General features: G+C 38.3%; 1 protein-coding gene across 1 annotated transcript in view; it reads right to left on the minus strand.

Annotated features, from left to right (window-relative positions):
- ptprfb (protein tyrosine phosphatase receptor type Fb) overlaps positions 1–20,595 on the minus strand; it is a 214,825-nt gene extending 194,230 nt beyond the window's left edge. The window contains exon 1 of the mRNA XM_065276015.2: positions 20,304–20,595. The gene's annotated coding sequence lies outside the window, so the exon portion shown is untranslated. The remainder of the gene's footprint in view (positions 1–20,303) is intronic.
- Positions 20,596–20,889: the final 294 nt, after the last annotated feature.

Genomic DNA, 20,889 nt, shown 5'->3' on the forward strand with positions numbered 1-20,889 from the left:
AGATCTGCACACGAGCTAGACCTTTTCTCTGAACAAATTTCAAATGACCTTATGTTATCTAAAAAATAAACGCCACGTGTATGTTGCTCATGTAATTTATTGGCATTCGTACAATTGTAACAAATGTAATAGAGCGCTTTACACAATTTGCTCTTTATGCACAATAGGGTTTATGAGGTAAAGGGTCATTTTGGTGAAAGTCCCATAGTTCCATTCTACGTATGATTTCAGCATACAATAAAAGGTCAAGCCACATCCTGGTGTGTTGCAAGTCACGCAACCTTTAATACCATTAATAATGGGCAATGAAGTCTGATTACTCAACCTATTTACTAATCATGCATTATGTTATCGAATGCAACAGAATATTTTACTTTCACTTCAGTATTTCAGCACGCTCTCGTTTACTTGGATTTTTAAAAAGCATTCATCACGTCCCATCATGAGGTCCTAATGTATAACCGCCTACATGCTTTTAACGTGCCGTGGAGCCGACAGAAGCGAGAGGGAGAGGAAAACTAATCAGCATTCAAAGACGCCATGCTGAGTCCCTCCAACTCAAGCTGCTAAGTCACCAGATAAAGATCGCCCTGACACAGCGCCTTTAATATAATCCACTCGCAAATACGCCACTTAAAAATATTAACACCCACCTCTGAGACAGGCGAAGCTCTGACATTGACAGGGCCAATGGATCAGAGGGCTCTATCTGTGTGTAAAATATATATATATATACGTAATGGCTGAAGATCATTGATCACAATGTGAATGATAGCAGAGTTCCTAAAGCCCGGAGAACAGTCTGTTTTTTTTCGTGCACATGAACGTATGCGCATGGTCGAATGCACAGCTTTGCAAAGTATAGTTAATTTGACTATAATCCTGCTCCTGGCAATCGACTGTCCTGCAAAATTCACAGGGTTCCCACACCTTAGTTAACTTTAAAATCTAGGACCTTTCAAGGACTTTCCAGGTCCAATAAGGTCAAATTCAAGGACTAAATGTGGGACACATTTCAAGTGAGAGCAAGATTACATCCTGTTACTTTTTAAGATACACTGTTACAGCTCCCTTTCAAGGGAACTCGCGCTGCGTCACTGCGGTGACACTTTGGGGACGCCTCCAGGGGTAAGTGCGTCTGAATGTGTATCAAATTCAACCAATGGTGAGGCTTAACGTCAAAGACAGGGTTACGCAGGAGCTGGGAAGTATATTGCTATCTGAAATATTGCCAAAGACGCGTTACAGGGATGCAGGAAGTATGGCAAGGGAGATGCAGCATTCCCTTCTCAAGGAAAAACAGTTCCATATGTAACCCGAGACGTTTTCATGTGTCAAACACAACTATGCCAAAAAGAATTTTGGTATGAATCAACATTCGCATACAGAAGATATAAGCATTTAAAGCGAACAGTTTAGCAAGTGTGCTTAAAAAGTCTAGAATTTTTATGATATTATCCTACACTTCACAGGGAATCATATGGATTTTTTCCAGAAAACTTCTTGCATAAAATAGATTCAATCACTTTCAATGACCTGTATCTATTTCTGTAGATTTTCAAAAACTTCCCAGGGCCTTGAATCCCCCCGCCCAGATTCACAAACTTTTAAGGATTTCAAGGACCCTGAATTCACCTGCAAAGTGCAACTCACATCAAATACACCTGAAGCAGCTAATCAAGAGGCGTTTCTCAATGTCAAGGATACTTTCTTGGCAGGCCAAGTCACTCTTTCAGAGGCTAGGCGAGACTCCTCTTCAGCATTCGGAGAATACGTAAATGGAACAGACTAGCAAGTGCACCTCATTGCATCATTACGTCAGTAAAATGGTGTCTTTTTGGTGCTGTGCACATAGGATTGAGTGTGATTTCGGAACACGAAGAGCGCAAAGGGTACACATATGCATCCTTTCATGTATATGGGATATTTTTCGAATGACGTACTCAGTCCTTGGTTGAAATTCCGAGGATCCTCGACATTGGAACAGTCCTTCAACAGATGTTGATGACGTAGCATCCTCAAAATTCTGGCTTCCGAGGATCTTTCCTTGACATTGAGAAACACCTAAGGTCTTCAGGATCACTTGAAAATTGAAGGCAGGTGTGTATAATTAGAGTTGGACCTGAACTCTGCAAGATAGTCGATCGCCAGGAGCAGGATTGGGCACCCCTGGTGAACAAAGACGTTTGTCCCATGCACACTGCGACAAAATGCAATGCATCCCCTGGGCTACATTATCCTGTAGTCACATGCACAGCCTAGGCGACAATGTACGCGCACATTTTTCTGATGACAAAATTACGTCATGTGCACTATACGCGTGAATACGTGAATATGTAAAAACAAAAATGGACCTTCCGCCTTAAGTCTACACCACCAACAGGACGTAATAAAAATGCTAAAGTTCAAAGGATGGATGGCAGTGGTGGGGAATTCAGGCACTTGTGGCAGGTGATGTTGAAGAAGCATCTTCTGTCAGTTAACATTTGAGATGCTCCAGGAATCCAGTCAGAAGGATTTAATGTTACACGTTCCCTCTCTGAATCCCTCTGCGTGCGGCTTGCTCATACATTCATTCACTTGAAACATGACAGAGCTGGAAAACAATTTATAATTAGAAGGACCTACTAATGAATCGCTAAATTAATCTTTTTTTTTAAATAAGCCATTTATTTTGGTTAAAGATGAGTGCACGATCTCTGAAAGCCAAAGTTATAATTTGAAATCAACCAAAACAAACACGCCCCTACCCCAATAGAATCTGGATCTTCTTTTGATAGACCCACCCCATACATATGCAACCCAGGCAACGATGTGGTTGGAAGACACGCCCCTTACTGCTGTTTGGCTACAAGTGTGTTTAGGTACTCGACTCCCTATTCCAATGCCTTTTTTTAATTGTGCACCCTGCAGGGCTCCAGACTGCCACCAAAATTTGAGAGTGTGCCACTGAATTTTACATCCAGTTGCACATGTGCGATTACTGGTCGATTATTTGACCTTTTTTTGTGATGTGACACTGAATTTGAAACAGCACATGGTACTTTCTGCATCTGTCATTATAGTATTTATTAGTAATACAGTGGAAATTAGTAGAAATGTGAATATTTGGTAAGCATGTTGACTTTTGGTGTGTGCCCCTACATTTTCTGGTTGCGCCCCAAACATTTTCAGTTAGGGGCTACTGTGCTCCTAGTGAAAAAAGTTAGTCTGGAGCCCTGCCCGGCCCTGCCTTTACAGGGAGCTACACTGCGACCAAAATGGTCGCATATGCGACCTTTTGAACTGCCGTTGCGACCCTAATTTTTAATGGGTCGCAAATGTGCTACCTAATGTTTTATACAAAATGCTATGATTTACTATGAGCATTTATTAAAACAGAAATGTGGATCTTAAGAATACGTTTTATAACGTGCTCTGAGCCATCAACACGTTGGCTTCATTTTGCGTGAAAGCACGTCGTGTCTCTCCCTATCAGTGTGCGTTTGCGTGCTCAGCTGTTTCTCAATGAATTGGGTGGGACGCGACGCAAGCGCAGTGTCTTCCTTGTTTCTGAACTTGAGCAGAGGTCTTTCTTCACTGAGGACGCGGGACTCGTATGGTTCCGGGTTTATGTTTTAAATGGTCTGTCGGGTCCGGTTACGTCCTAGTTTAATTACTTTGGGTCACAAGTCTGATTAATGTTGTGTTTATAACCCGAGTCGATCGGAAAACGTCCATGAGCGCTACCGCGCTAAAGCTCGAGTGCAGTTTCAGCGTGCCTCCGGTTTCTATGGCGATGGTTCTTGTTACGACCACGCGCTGCATTTTCTTTCTCACATTTTTTTAATAATCTTATTATTAATTAACCATATATTTTCTAAAACCATATCCATATTAAGTTTGGACAGAGATTGTAGCAAAAAGCAATGCTAATGTCAAGCCAATTGCACTGAACGAGCAAAGCAATGTAAAGTCTGTCAACGGGACAGCAAGTAGACTTTTAAATCTGAAATAATGAGTGGATTAAGCTTTTTAAATCGGCAAGAAAGAAATAGAAAGATAGAGCAAAAGCAGTAAAAGTGCCTATCTAATAGAAATTATTACCATTATAACATCAGTCATAACATCAGTCACATTTATAATCTATAGACCTGCACTGTCTATTAATATACTATACATAGTATTGTATTATATTGAGTTTGATAAAAGGGATCTAATTGCTTCATATATCAGTGCAAAAACAGTAAGTGTTTTCTTGGTGCTTTGACAAACAGTGTCAGCTTTGTTAATGGCAAAGAAAGTTTGGGGTGGTTAGATTGATGAAATATAATGTGAAATTAATATTAATTTTCAATGAATCAAAGTATTGTGTTGTGTCACACATTATTAGTTCTACATCACATGTTTAGTAGACCATTATTTGTCAGTGGGTAATAATTGCCCTTTTCACCGGCTACCACCACCAAGTACATTTCAGATCTGTGGGAAACACTGCAACGTTAAAGAAAACAAGGCGGCATGTGGTTTAAAAGATGGCAAGTAAAATAAAAAGCATATCTGTATGCAATACAGTTTTATTATTGTTCATTATTATCCAGAGCGCCTTACTATAACTTGAAAAAAATATGTGCGACCAAATCATATTTTGCGCCAGTAACTGAAAAAGTTGGTAGCGCAAGTGCCACCAGTGGAAAAGGTTAGTGTAGTTCCCTGCTTTAAAAGTAATTCAGGCATGTTAAAGGGATAGTCTGTCACAACAATTTTTTCTTACTTTTCATCATTTTTTTTTTTTTTTGCTAAATAATGGTAACTACACAGTTGACAGGAGCCATTGACTTCCATAGTAGAAAAAACAAATACTATGGAAGTCAATGGGTACCATCAACTGTGTGCTTACCATCATTTATCAAAATATCTTATTGTGTGTTAAACAGAACAAAGAAACTCATCCAGGTTTGAGTAAATGATGAAAGATTTTTCATTTTTTGGGTAAAGTATCCCTTTAATTCATCTGTGTCATCAGAGCTCGGCTTAAATATAAAAAGCCACATGTGATATTACTCTTTAAAGACTGCTAGGAATAAACCAATTTCCTATTAGGAATAAGAATATTCGGTTGGATAAACACTCGCTTCTTATTGTCTCAAGTGAGCAGATCCCACATGACAACCGATATTCAACCCACATAACCAATCAAACACAACCAGGTGTAAAAAACTAAATGCACTTTTGATTATGCGACTGATCTATGTGGATTTCATGTTACCTGTACGTGTAAATAAAGCTTTGGTCCTTTGAGGCTAAAACGCAGAGAAAGAATGAGACAAAACTCACAGACGCTCGCTGTGCGGCGTCTTTCCTTTGAAGCTATTGTGACAGCATTCCTCTCATTCATTAAGAACAGCTGTGAGGTTTCATAGGCTATTTAAATTCATTTGAATTAAAATGGAGATTATTGATAGCCCGTGACAGATACTGTAGTGTGTGCCTGTTTTTAGATGCCTGTTCATTATTTGCAGCTCAGCTCACCATGTTGAGATCATTAATGTGCTCATTTGAAAGAAACAATCATGATTTTAAAGCTAAATTAAAAAAAAGAAATAAACACAAGTGTGAATTTTATTTGCAGCTCACTAATAATGTTTGCCACGTAATCGTAATGCTCTTACAGTTGTACTCTTGTGTTTTTTTATGTAGTGCAGCAAAATATTTCTTCACCCCATATGCGACTGCTCCCACCTCACAGTCACACTATTTTCACTTCAGTGATATACTGTACAATTTCTTATATGTTATAGTCAGCTATGAATGTAGCCTACAATTCAAATAATTTCCCTGCAGTTTTCTCATTAGGGAACTGACTTACATTTTCACACAAGTAAATCAAAAGTGCAGTTTCCTATAGCAACCGTGCATTAAAGTATGACGAGTGGAGAAAAAGGAAAGATTAGGATTACTGTATGTGCAACAGCAGAGGATTTAATAGCCCAAGATGGGGGAAAAGAGGTGTCTAATAAAACAGGGATGTGCAATAAAAAAGATCGCAAGTACAAGACACTTACTGGAAAAAAAAGAGCAAATGACTTAAAAAGAAAAAAGTATTTTAAGGAACAGTTTCAGCTCTAAAGGTTTAAACACAGATGAATTTCTGAATGAAAAGACCTTATTTGAAATTTCAGAAGCAGTCTGGATGGGAAAAACACAAACCAGTGCAAGAGATTTGAGCTAACGACTCACAATATCTCGGGCAATAAATCAGAGTGTTGTCTTTGTGGCCTAAAGCTCTTTCAAACCTATTTGCAAGAGATAATGCCACCAATTCCACTCAGCCTCAGAGCACTACAAGCTTGACTCGTATATCATGAGCCTTTTAAAACAGCTCTCACCTCTAGCTACTAACTAGGTTTATCATGTTAGCACACTATAGACTTTGGTTTTTCACAATATTCACTTCTCAATTTTTTCTCTTGGATTGAATGATCTTCTCTTGGATTGAATGCTCTCACATCACGTATCTACGCACTTGATCCAGAATTAGACTCATGAAAGTGGACTTAATGATGTAAAAACATCACTTACTTTACAGTATATTTGACAGCTGACTTCGAACCTCACTTCTAAGGGGCTGTTTACACTTGGTATTAAGATGTGTTTTCATCGATCGGATCACAAGTGCACGAGAGAGACACATTACGTTTACACCTGGTATTTAAATCCGTCTCTTTTGTCCACTTTCGACCGCATCTGTCCTAAATACTGTGAGGGGGTGGTCTGTGAGACGGTGGGCGAGTCTTTCTGCTGTCATTCAAACCCGAGCGGGAGTAATTATGAGTTTATATGGATGCAAACTAATATTATCCACTGCTTGTTTAGCAAGTAAACATGCTGCACAATGTTTTGTACGTGTATATGTTAGAGCTTTCTCTGAATTTTCAGCGCAATTGATGAAATAGGATCGCGCAACTTTCACACGCTTTCAAAACGAAACTACAGAGATCCTCCGCTTTAGTTTTATCAATGAAAGGCTAAAATTAGCGCTGTTCACGCCAGAAGTCAAAAAAGACGTAAAACTTGTGTTTAATACCTCAGATTAGATAAATGGGCGGAAAGAAGGCGGTCGCGTGTGGCTGTTCGAACACATTCAACCACATATGCGTTCCGCAACTCCAAGCGATCCGATCGAAAGTGGTTTCGACTACCTCTGGATGTGGTTGAAAGTGGTCGAAAGTGGACGAGCTCAAAACATTTTGAACACCGTTTACACCTGGCATTAACGTCGTCCACTTGTGATCCGATCGACGGAAACGCATGTTAATGCCAAGTGTAAACAGCCTCTAAAGGAGCTAAAGCTACAGCTGAAGGTAAGGCATCTTTGTTTATTACAACAAGTTACTGTATGGCTTGAGAAGACTTGAATAATGCACAAGAGTCATACAGTCTGCCATGCTATTTTTGGCCTTGACAGATATAGTAATAGATGTCAAGAATCTCCTAACAGATTCTATTTGCATAAATGAAGTTAAATAATGGCAGTTTTGCATTAACATTTAAACACTCTGACTCTCTGTCATATGCAAAGTACTGTTTATCTGTCACCCTTCTGTTGAACGCTCATTATTAAAAGCGCTAATGATTTTTGACACCTCCTTGGGTAATCATATTAAACTAATAATCACTCAACCATATGAGGTTAAACGTTAAAAATTATCCTATTGTTCTTTTTACGACACATACTCTCTCAAATAAATAGTTGTTTGTAACTTTTTGCCCTTAAGTCCAAATGACCATGGGTTATGCACCCTAGGTGGTCAGTCTTAGTCTGGTGTGTCATCAGCTGTGACTAACACTGCAGATGCTTAGGTGTCACTTCTGCCACACTGTCTGCATATATATGCTTCTTTCTGGCAGGTGATGGTGGCACTGCCTTCCATCTTAGTTTTACCTTGGTGCTCTGTTGGGTAATGGGAATTTTCCCCCCTTCTTACACTGTAGTCTGAGAAAACATTTCCAAAATAACTCCTTGAAGAACAATTGGGTCCTCACACCCCGGTGTGCTCGGGCCCTAATAATAGTTGGGTCTTTTATCACCTTGTATTATCTGGACAAGGCCTATGTATCGTAATGTTTCCTATACAGGAAACCCTGTATACACTGTAAAAAGTGAAAATTTTGGTAATAGCTTAACAATTTAAGTGGATCCAACGTAAAAATTTCGACAGTGTTTGGTGTGCGGGCATAAAGTTATTCAGTAGCCAGATGAACTGAACATCATAAACACCTCAAGATGAAGGCGTCTGTCTAGACACTATATGAAGGTGTTATTCATTAGAACACACGGACAGAAATAAAAAGGTATAATGTGGGAACACCGAGTTCTTGAATAACCACACTGAAGTAAATATGAGAAAACAGGCCTTTGATTTTCTCAATACAACTTCCAAATTTAATACACGGCATAACCAAAGGGACATTTCAAACCCTTCTAATCTGGCCATGGGCATTTAAATAGGCACTGTTTAAAAACTAAACCAATCAAAATGCCTGTTATTTTTGGCCTAGTTGGATTTTTCTGACATAATGTTAAAAAAACCAACATATTTTTGTTCCGTGAGATAAAAATATTGACTTCTAAGGAACATGATTCTGATAGCGCCTTTATGAGTTTGTTATTGCTTTACCACGGTTAATTTTATGCTTCCTATTAACTTTGGATTTAATCCAATCATGATTTTCTGAATAACAGATCAGTACTTCAGCACGAGAGACATCCGGCATCAAGTTTCCAGACTTACAGTTCTGACCCAAACATCACTGGCGGTTTATGAAATGATAATGACAGAACATATTCAATCAGGGAAATGTGTAAAGTTTTCGAGTTTGGCTTTCTTCAAGTCCATTAGAGTTATTAGAGTGTAAAATGACACAATGCATTTGAAGTCATGTCATATCTTCTCCACTAAGAAGCTTTATTCATTAACATAAAACTCCAAAACCAATTACACTTACATACTATGGTAGAAAACATTGATTATTTAATTTAGTTTAAAAAGATGATTTTTTTATCAAGCCTTGACCAATTCAGTATCTATTATCTTAGTATTGTAGTTTTTTTATCGCCTCAACCATTCACTGCAACAAAACTTTGAATCTGCTTTCTTAATAATTCACATTAATATGTATTAATATGGTAATAACAAATATTTACATCTTTATGTTTTATTATCTAATTTTTTCCTCATTAACTCAGTGTTAACAACAACAGGGTCATAGGTTTAATTTTCCAGGAAACACACGGAATAATATTGCAAACGCACTGTAATTCAGTTTATACAATGGTGTGTTTAATGAGACCCAGATTATGAGACTTTGGCCTGACCTTCACCGACAGGGTCATAATATATAAATCTAAAATGTAAAAAAAAATCTAGATTACAGTTTCTGAGAACTGTTTCAGAGAAATAATGGGACTTACCAACACAAGCAACTGTGAACATTCCAACATAATTTAAACAGCTGTTTTAAGGGATGCCTGTTATGCAAAATCCACTTTTACAAGGTGTTTGGACATATGTGTGTTGGCACTGTGTAAACACAACCGGCCTACAATTAAAAATTCAGTCTCATAAGCAGTCTTATAAGAAAATGCCATTTTGATTCTCTTGTTAATGTGACATCACACTGATAAAGCCCCACCCACAGCCACTGATAGTCTAGTATCATAGTTTTTGCCTTTAACAAGTTGCACACTGTCCACCATATCTCAATAGTGAGATACTATTGTCTTAGACTGTATTTACAGGAATCAGATCTATTTTAACTAAAAGCTCTTTGGTAAAGGAAGTGAGTACTGTAGCAGTAGCTCACTTGCATTTAAGGTACACACACACACACACACACACACACACACACACACACACAGGTTTCCGTAATGCATTTTATACTGTACAAACTGTATATTCTATTCCCCAAACCTACCCCATTCCCTTACCCCAACCATCACAGAAAACTTTCTGCTACTTCAGATTTTCAAGAAACATTATTCTGTTTGATTTATAACCTTGTTTCCTATTGGGAACCTCAAAATGTCCCCACAAAGCCACAAAAACAATTGGTCCCCACAACATGATAATTACCAGGTACACACACACACACACACACACACACACACACACACACACACACACACACACACACACAAAGCATGCTGTTGCTCTAACCCAAATAGGGACATACTGGACATGGTATAATAAATGATCTGGGGAGTATTTTTAGATAAAACTTCACAGACACATTCTGGGAACACCTGAGACTTCTATTAAGTTTCATCTTGTAAAAATGGGCATAATATGTGCAAAGTACAAAGAAGGATTGCAGAACTAGTTTTACTCAGTCTTAAGAAAATACAATGGTCAAAAAATGATTGCAATATTAATCAGAATATCTTGTCTTGTCTTTGTCCAGTGGACAGACACAGTTGGCATGAGGGGGGAGTTAGTGGGCCCTTATGTGATTGTTCGGCAGTCAGCAGCACCCCTCCATGCCAGGACTCCCCCAGTCTTCTCCATCTGGCACAACAGTGGAAAACTAAAGTGCCAGAACTGCATCCTCTCATCCTTCTGCATTCTGCTTCCTTTGTCCTCATGATAAAGTCTGGATACTGCTTATAGTAGCACTCTGTGGAAAATAAGCCCACAACTGCTCCTGAAACAGCAACACCTATACCTTTAAAAACAGCTTAAAACAGCAGCTACTTCCCCAGACAACTAGAAGCTTTGTGTAATTCTGTCTATAATAATGGCTGACAGAAAAATGTTATTTGTTTTCTGCATTCAGTCAGAATGAATGAAGAATATTCAACCTTGTTTGTTTCAGAGGTGAATCTCATGAGAGCCGAGAAAGTGCCAAGTTGGTTTTTTTTAGTAGAAAAAAACCTGCAACATTCATTCAGAGCATATGGTCAGGGCTGACCTTTGGATTTTACTATGGACTGCAATTAATCCCAATTACAACACTAAACTATCTTTTCATAGTAATAACCAATGGATAAACCAAGAAACCCATTGTTTGACTAACAATGAACATAAACAAGAGCACTACCTGCTCTATGACGGTAGTATTCACTAAGAATACATTTTTAATAATCAAATATTGCACAAAATATGGAGAAAATAAATAATAAAGGAAAATATTAGGCAAATAAGTAGGACCACTGATTTTGCCTTGCAACCACCAGAGTAGCAGAGTTCATTTAGACCAATAAAGCCTTGAAGGTCCCAGAGCTTTGCAACCAAAGCAAGTGGTCTTTGAATCAGTCCTGTACGACAAATTGTGGAATAGTCTATTATTTTTGTATGAATGCTTTATTATGCAACTATTTTGGCACACTGTGTACAACAACACAGTACAATGACAACAATGACAACTAAAAAAATGCACACAAATATTGGATAATTTAGTTTTAAACTTTATATTATTATCATCATGTTTGATATTGCTAAAACTTGAACAGTAATTATGCTTGAACATTGTACACATGGACTTTTTGTTCATCACAGTAAGAGTGTAAGAACACTCTGTCTGAAAACATAAAGCACTTGTATTTAAAATCAGCTAGACATATGGTCCAAGCTGGTGAAAAAAGGACAGTGAGATGCGATGCACCAGCCAAAGACCTCCTTCTGACTTAAATGTAGACCAACATTTTAGAAAAAAAATGTGCATATGGTACTTCTCCATATTTCCACCCATGCTGAGTACTCGGGTGATACACCTGCCTAATGACTAACAGTAGGGGTGTACCAGATCGCAGCTGATCACGGCCCAAGGTTCGGCACGTATGTGATTCGCAAAATGCTTTCTGTTCTTAAAAATATAGAAAATAAAAGAAGAGAAAACGACAGTGTTTGTGCAAATGCTGTCTATTTTCTTTGTGTAATTATTTGTAGTGGAGTGTCCTGTCTCAATATTTTCTTGTGAATGCGCTGTTGTACGCATACTGTCCGTGCACTTTCCGCGCATATATTTGTTACCTTGTAGGACTGGATTTTTAAATGGGGGCATTAGTATGGGTGTATTAAGGCTCAGCAATGGTGATAAAATCGTGATTTTGCCTAAACCAACCGTGATATGATATTTTCCCCATATCGCCCACCCATATGTTGTGGCAGTTCACCGTAATTCATTGAGAAGCATAGCAAGCATCACTGGACGATTTATCAGCCTAACACTAGTTTATTATTTGCATGTGTTTCAAAGCCTTGCAAATGTAAGCACTCAAGTGATTTTATACAATTTAACCATAAAAAGGTGCTAAAGTGAGCACTTTTCTGTATGCACAGATGTGCATGGGGGTGTCCGGACCAACTTCACTCAGAGTGGAGTGACTGTTTATTCTGCATCTAAAGGTACATTCACATTATAAGCGACTTTGTTGCTGTGTGTCGCTCGTCTCTTAACGGTCACTGCCGTTCGTGTCGCCGGATGCCGCCGAGCTTCCATTTAAATCAATGAGATTGCATCGTTCTGCTACTGCTAGTCGCTTATAATGTGAATTTAACTTAAGAAGCTGCGTTTGGAATTCTTTATTATTTTAAAGAGACAGTCACCTCAATTAACCTACTTAAGTCTGTGCAATTAATGTTAATCAAACAACCCAAGCCAAAGAGAAAATCACTTCTGTAGCTCGAAAAATTATAATTATAATAAATTTATACAATAAAGACATTGTTATTATTCATTTGATCCGATTTCTGTACCTAATGCCAATTGTAGACCTTACTTAATGTGCAACTATGTTATTTTTTTATAAACGTTTGTCATTTCTTTATCCGTTCTTATTAGATGTTTCCCACCCCTTTTTCCTTATCCGAAAAATTATCCAATCCGTGCCTCAAAAACTGTAATGTGATCTGAACCGTGAATTATGTGATCCAGTACACCCCTAACTAACAGTCAAAATGACCAAAATGCACATCTCCAGGCTAAACACATAACCACCAAAAACCTAAACTGCAAACCATATCATTGTTTGACATCATTGTATCATTGTAGTCAAATCACCTACTCCATCAAAACAACTGCAAAGTCACTTGCTCTCTAAAGGGAGTCACAGAAGAGTCCTCATTAAAATTCAATACTGCAATTTTTTTATTGTTAAACGCAAAGACCATTAATGATGCATAAATGTTACGAAATCTTTATTATCAGTACTGAGTCTTGCAACTTGCTCTACATTCATCTTCCTAAGCGGTAGGACATGGGACCAAGTTAATGTCAGTTTAGCAAGTAAGTGGCTATATTTATTGGATATTGAAAACTGTGGTGACAGTGAGTAGCAGCAACAAGAGTTCAACAAAGACGTTGAAGGAAATCAAACACATGTCTGTGTGTTTGGGTTAGGCTGTGGAGGGCCAGGTCACCTTCACACAACTCCGTAATCGTGCATTGGACACGTCCTTCTGCCTAATGGAGCCACGACAATGGGTACGAGGGCAAAATGACTAACACATTAATCTAATAAGTCACACGCAAACAGTCAGCACAAACTATGTTTTGTGCATTTCCCACCACAGAGGCACGGTTAAAACACCAGCTGTGGATGCGATCTATGATGTCATGGCTGACACATGCCACCCAGCATGATCCGTTAAAACAGCTGTACTGGAAGTTGTGTTGCATGTAACTGTGTTCCGAAAATGCATAGCGGTTCTGTGAAATTCTCGCCAAAGTAAATGCACTTGCATATCTTGCTAAAATAAATCAGGGCCTATACAATTACTTCTCGATGAAAACTTTTACAGCTTTAGCAAATAATGTAGTACTTATGGGTGGTTCAAGTTTTGCGTTAGATACTTAAAATGGATCTGGGCCATTTTGGGGCCACTGTCTGTTTCCACTTTATGTTAAATGGAGATGTCCTATAAAAGTGCACTGTAAATGGTTTATAATGCCACCAGCAGGCCCACTAATAGAGAGCCTGTTTTCAATCAGCAGCCAAATTACTGCAGAATTAGCTTCCAGACACTTAACTACTTCACAGGCCTCTAAACACTGAAGACGCTGAAAAAATATGAAAAACCTGAAAGCAACAGAAAAGCAAACACGGTGGATCTATTCCAACCATTACTCATGAGTCCTTGGAAAGACACTGTTAAAACAAGTAGCTACTAGCAAGGTTATTTAAGAAATGCAATCACTACGGTGAGGTCTACAGTGAAACTTACATATGACTGTGGTTTTAAGAAAAAAATTCTAACACTTATGATAACATCCTGGGTGGCAAATCTTTGCAATTCACTGTAACACCTACGTACTGACCACAATTGTTCTCCAAAAACTATCGGTGGACATCATTTCTTATATATTACCATATTTTCATGTTTGATTAAAGAAAACATTTTATGCTATTTTAACACAACAATCTTACCAACAGTAAACATTAATTTTGAAACTACTTCATCAAAATTTACGAATACTAAGTTAAAGTGACGTATGGTTTTTGTTAGGGATGCACAGAAATGAAAATTCTTGGCCGAAACCGAAAATGAGGAAACCAAGGCCGAAAAACCGAAACCGAAACACTGAAATAAATTATTATGCCAATTATCAGTACAAATGCATTTATGGCTATCACTGTGTACTAACTTTACTAGGGGTGTGTGACAGATCACAAAACTCACGGTTCAGATCACATTAGTTTTTGAGGCACGGATCGGATTATTTTTCAGATCAGCAAAAAGGGGGTGGGGAAAATCTAATAACAAATAAAGAAATTACAAACATTTATAAAAAAGAACAAAGCTGCATATTAATAAGGTCTAACATCAGCATTAGGTACAGAAATCGAATTAAATGAGTCATAACACTGTCTTCATTGTATAAATTAAATATATTATTATTTTTAGAGCTATTTGTCTCTTTGTTAGACTTAAGTAGGTTAATTGAGTAAACTGTCTCTTTAAATAAGCAGAGACTGGTTTATGACTGTAATCTATACATACACTTAAGACATAAACAAATGTTTTGATTAGAAAAATAATACTTTGGAGATAATTTTGTTTATATGTGCCCTGTCAATAACAGAAAGATTTTACGTTCGCTTGTTTGCGTCTCACTCGTGTGTGCACTATTAAGTGGAACTTAAAAGCGCGCACACAGAGAACGAAGGCGAGTCCCAAACAGCGCAGAATAAAAAATGCTCTTTTGGGCCATTTTCGACCGAAAATTTTCGGTGGCCGAATATTCGGTGCATTCCTAGTTTTTGTCTAAGGTGCAACACCTCGGGGTAGCTATTTTGGTCAATATGAGAGCAAGTCGTATCTACTTGACTTTAAAATTGCTAATATCTCTGACTTTAACCCCTTCAGACCCTGCGTCCACTGGAATGGACATCACATGTTTGGTGGGTCAAACCAATAAAAATGCTAAACAACCAATCAAAATCAGGCACCCTGATTAAACACCTGAAAATCAGGTCTGAAGGGGTTAAAGTCTCCCTATACAGTGTTTCCCACAGGATTCTGAAAGACTGTGGCGGTGATGATGTCACACGCTAATTAGCATATGTGACGTCATCACTTCATGATTGTGTTTGATCTAGTGTAGAGATCGACAGATATATCTGTTTCCCGTTATTTAAGCAGTTTCCCATTATCGGATATCGGTTTTGTGATATCGGATTGACTGATAAATGCCGCTTTTTGAGAATTGCGCACTGGATGCCACAGCATCTGAGGGGAGGAGCTAACAACAACAGCAGCTTGCACAGCAAATATGATGGCGAAGTGATGCAACTTCATTAAAAGGACTCCGAGTATACTTACTTTGCTTTAATTAATAACCTTATTTAACATAACAGACATAAGAAATAAAGACGAACTTACAGAGTCACATAAGCTGATCCATCAAATCCTGTCCCAATAACCACATAGCTTTACATGAATAAAACCATGAATTAATGCTTGGTAAAATAAAAAATGCTGAATTAAATACATTTTTTTAATTTATGCTTATTAATAGCCTTGTAAAATCATATTGCTGTTCACTTACCGGGTTAAAGGATTATTTTCTTGTCAAAAATGACAATCGTAGCTCCAGATATCTTGCTTTTCTCAAACACTCTGATTTTGTACAAAGCTCATTGATTTGAAAAGCGCTGTGCCTGATTGGTCAGCTAATCTGTACATTGTGATTGGCCTCAATACCTCTGATGTCAGCTGGAAATGTGACCCTCCTTACCATGTTTGAAAGATTCGCTCTAGGGATGTTCACATTGACCATTTAACCATTAACCGAAGGTAAGAATTTATGAACGATTAACATTATCAGTTAAAATAAAAAAATATTTTTTAATACATGGTGCGTGTCGTCATGAGCCGACAGACATTTCGCCACTTTTCTATCTTTAATTTGTAAATGTCCTGTAAATGACACAAATGATTGCTGCCTTGACGGTCTGAAAGTAATCATTTGTATGAGAAATCATTTGTATGCGTGTTTGGAAGCTGAACGGAGACGCGGGCGTGTCCGCGCAAGATGACGCGGTCCGTCTCGCGCGCATCCAGACAGACGTTCGCTGATGGCCTCTGACGCTAACCATAAACATCTCTCTTTTTGCACAAACGGAGAAAGACGACACGAAACCAAAACTTTCTGAAAGCGTCCTGCTTTAGAAATGACCACTGTGGTAGATGAAACGGAGACAATCTGCCCTTTGGATATTAATCCTCTGGACCGATCGCGTGCTTTTTAATAAGGTAATGTTGCGTGAATATCTGATAATGTATGAATCCTGGTTCTGTTGTTGATCTGTCGCTGCTGTTTGCACGTTCAAATTAAATGTTTTGTTTTTACTAGTTCACAGACAACCGTCAACTGTATTTTTACTCAATGACAATTTCATATTAAAATCTTATAAATTAACGGTTAATGTTCGGTTTAGAAGCTACGGTTGTCGGCCGGGAAAATTAACTGATATGAGCATCCCTAATTCGCTCACAATGCAATGCTAACAGGAGTTAATTTACAGGCTAGGAGACCAAAGCGGGAGGAATTATGATAATGTCGGTCTTGTCTATCACCAATCCCAGGAAGTAAACTGTTGCCTCCAATCCATGTGTTTGTTGCAGTCCAAGAAAAGAGATTTACATTAAAAACAATAACTAGTTTCATCGTTTACAATTTTTACCTTTTGCATATCGTTAACATGTACTAATACACACTTACACACCAAAGGAAATGTAAAATCGTGAATTGGACCATAGTTGCTCTTTAAAGCACATTAAAAACACCACATAGACATATAAACTACAAATAAAACCTTTTCACCGCAGTGGAATTTAAATTACTTGATTAAAGGGATACTTCACCGATTTAGCATTCAGCTTTGTATCTGTAGAAACCCGGCAGTATTACTGAATGACCATGTTTCCCTCCCTCATTTCCCCCTGAGAGGAGAGATATCTGCATTTTGGTTCTGCAAAAAAGTCCTCCGATGATGTAATATGACGATTTTTGCATCATCGGAGGACTTTTTTGCAGAACCAAAATGCAGATATCTCTCCTCTCAGGGGGAAATGATGGAGGGAAACATGGTCATTCAGTAATACTGCCGGGTTTCTACAGATACAAAGCTGAATGCTAAATCGGTGAAGTATCCCTTTAAGTGAAGATTTCCAACAAACTTTTCCCATTGCTCTCCAACTATGGCAGGTATTTGTTGTTACTCATTTAATTATGGTCCCCAATTAAATCTAGTCTTCAGACCACTGACATTTATTTAGATCCCCATGACCTCCTAAGAGTGACTTTTAAATACATTAAAAAGTGATTTGCAAGAGATCTGGACCATTCCTAAACAAATAGGGACTAAGCTTCAGTTACATTAGGACATTTAAGTTGTTTTCACAAACATCCCTTACAAAAAAACTTACTGGTGTACATCAATGGCACCAAATATATATTTAGGATATGCCAGTGCAAGCCGTTTTCAGTTAAGACAGCTCAAACATACATTTTAGTCTTGTAAACTGCCCATAAAACTTTTAAAACACAGAACGTAAAAATGTTTTTTTGCCACAGTGTCTCCTAAAAAAAGTGTTGACTTGGTTGTTTAAATAAAAACTGAGTATTCCCTTGCCAGAGCCCTATGTGCCACTGAGACATCCAAGACAGTTTCAGTTCCCAGATATGAGTCCTATAAATGTTGATCCCCAACACCACAACCGATGCACAGAAATAAAATCTCTCATTAGAGCCCATGCCCTGAAATTACCCAAATTCAGCGCATATGGAAACCATAAGACAGCGCCAGCAAGGGGAACTCTGCACACAGTGGCTTTCCAGCATGTGGCAACAGAGGGCTGGGCATTTCAAAAGTGCCAATTAGTTACCACTGCCGGAATGAAGTAGGTAAGTGCCAGGGGTTTGTACCAAAGGTTATTGACACAAACATGCATGCACTCAGACATGTACTGTATATACACACACAGCTTAAGATCCAATTGAGAAACAAAACTATATCTTGCTTAGTGTGTAAACATTTAATTTCATATTTAGAAATGATGGCTGCTGTGACATTAGTATTAAGTAAACCATGCTGACATATACTGTATCCCATAAATCATTCACAGGCATGTAATTTTGATAAGCTAGCTAAATATCTTGTATTCTTGACATTTCAGTTTATCTATATTAGTGGGGAAAAAGAACTGCTAGCAACAAATACAATGACATCAGTGTGCCTCTGATCAAATCACACATGTGAAACTGAAGAAATTGGGGGGACATTTTTCATTGTCATGCGTGTCAATGTTGTTCAAGCTACTTTTAACCCTAGAAGCAATTCTAGCTTTCTGAACAAAACCAAATCTGACAGACATTAAACAATTACATAGACTGAAGAGTAGCATGAGCACATTGCATAAGATCAAGATGATCATGTTGTCTATAGCCAAATTATTAAAGACTTCTGATGCAATTCCATGAAACTTGCTCTTAAGCTTTTCCAGAATACTCAATATTAATGACATCATTGTGAAATTTAAATTCATATGGTATTTCCTCTCGTTATTAATTAATGAAACTGTAAAGGTTGAAACCCACGTATGGTCACGAATAAGGACCCCCTTCCGAAAATAACTCCTGACGAACAGTATTGCTTTTCAATAAATCCAGGACAAGAGTAACAAATAATGCGAAATGTCTATAGCATAACAGTGTCATTGTTCTGCTAGTGTCCGCCGCGCACGCGATATTAACAAACAATGCTGTCTCGTGAGCTTTACTTCTTATTCCACTACAACAAACACCGCCACCGTTATATGTAAAGCCCGCAAAGTAATATCTGTAAAAACAGGGCGAATTACACTTACAATAGAGTGGTACGCCTCACAGAGTTCGGCTCTGTAAGAAATAACCCAATTTACGTAAATCATGTCATGTGAAGAGCAACGTTTCTTTGAAACAGCATAAAAATCCCTGCAACCCGGCGTCCTTACGTGTCACCTAGGGCAACACTTTGTCCAGAAATGACACAAAAGTGTATTTATGTAAACTATTGTAGTGGGGTGTAAAATATGCACCCTCATTCACGGACGGTAGCATCTTAAAAATCTTATCCACGTACGTGTTTGGAATACATTTCTTTACGGCTTCTTTAATAATCACACAAAGCATAAAACAGCTGTCCACTTTATGCATAAAAAGTAAACAAAACATCGTTTGCACAACACTAATATTTTTCAAACACGTTTCGCATAAGATGTCTAGCATAAAGCATCGATGATAAAGTCATGAGCTCGCGCAGAGATGAATATCGCGCTACACTTGTTCTGTGTGTTTATTGTCTGCTGCACACTTAACTGACAAATACGTGCAATGCATTACTTATTACATGTGGTCAATAATTCAACTTCTTAAGTCATCGTTAAACATTTATTTTCAATACGTGTATGTAGTAAAGCAGTATTACTTCGCGACCCGCAAGACACTTGCTCCTCTTCAAATGCTTGGTAAGAAATGTGGACCTCAGCGTACTCAAACGGAAGTTACAATGGCAAAATCTGCCATAAGCCTGCCACACTGGAAAAATAACTCAAATGCACTTGTGCAAACCACCTCAAACTAGCGATCTGTACGTTTTAAAATGATTCGGTTAGCTCGTGAACTAGCTTAGCCGACGTCAACTCATTCAACTCGTCAACTCTCAGGGAAATACTTGAATTGTCGATCATGCTCGTTAATGCACATGATTATCACCGTTAAAGTACTTCTTCGTGTCAGACAACAAGAGCGAATGAATGGGGAAAATGTATTGAACTCACCGTCTCTCCGTTCCGCCGCGGTTTGCATTTCTTTCCGTGCACGGCAAACGCTCGTCTCACCCGGTTCAGTTGGACAAGCACAAATCCACTTTTAAAACGTACAGGGAAATTATTTGATTCCACAGAGTAGCGACTCTTCTCCTGCTAATGTGCCACGCGGCCGTTATAATCCCGGTTTCTATAACTACAAAGAGTGGGAAAGATTGTATTGTTGCGAATCCCGAGTTTCTGCCTCACGTACTTCTGCTCCAAAGCTGTGGGTGACTGTCTACAGCTCAGCCTGCCGTCCCCTCAATCCCGCTCTCCCTCCCTGACTGCCTTACAGGTTGCTTGCTCGGATGTTCGGAAACATTCGTGGGCATTCGGCATTTCGCGAATCGATTATATTTATTCTACAGTTCTCAAGTGGGGTTTAACCTAAAAAAACAAACAATTTTTTTTTATTGTAACCTTTATCATTAAAATGCATTTAAAGATGGCCAATTAGATTTATTCTTGTTCTCAAGTGGGGTTTAGCCTAAAAACAAATTTATTGTAATCTTTAACTTTAAAAGGCATTTAAATATGGTTTACCTAAGGGTTATAA

The sequence above is a fragment of the Paramisgurnus dabryanus genome, chromosome 6 (assembly GCF_030506205.2).
Source record: "Paramisgurnus dabryanus chromosome 6, PD_genome_1.1, whole genome shotgun sequence".
Lineage (NCBI taxonomy): Eukaryota > Metazoa > Chordata > Actinopteri > Cypriniformes > Cobitidae > Paramisgurnus > Paramisgurnus dabryanus.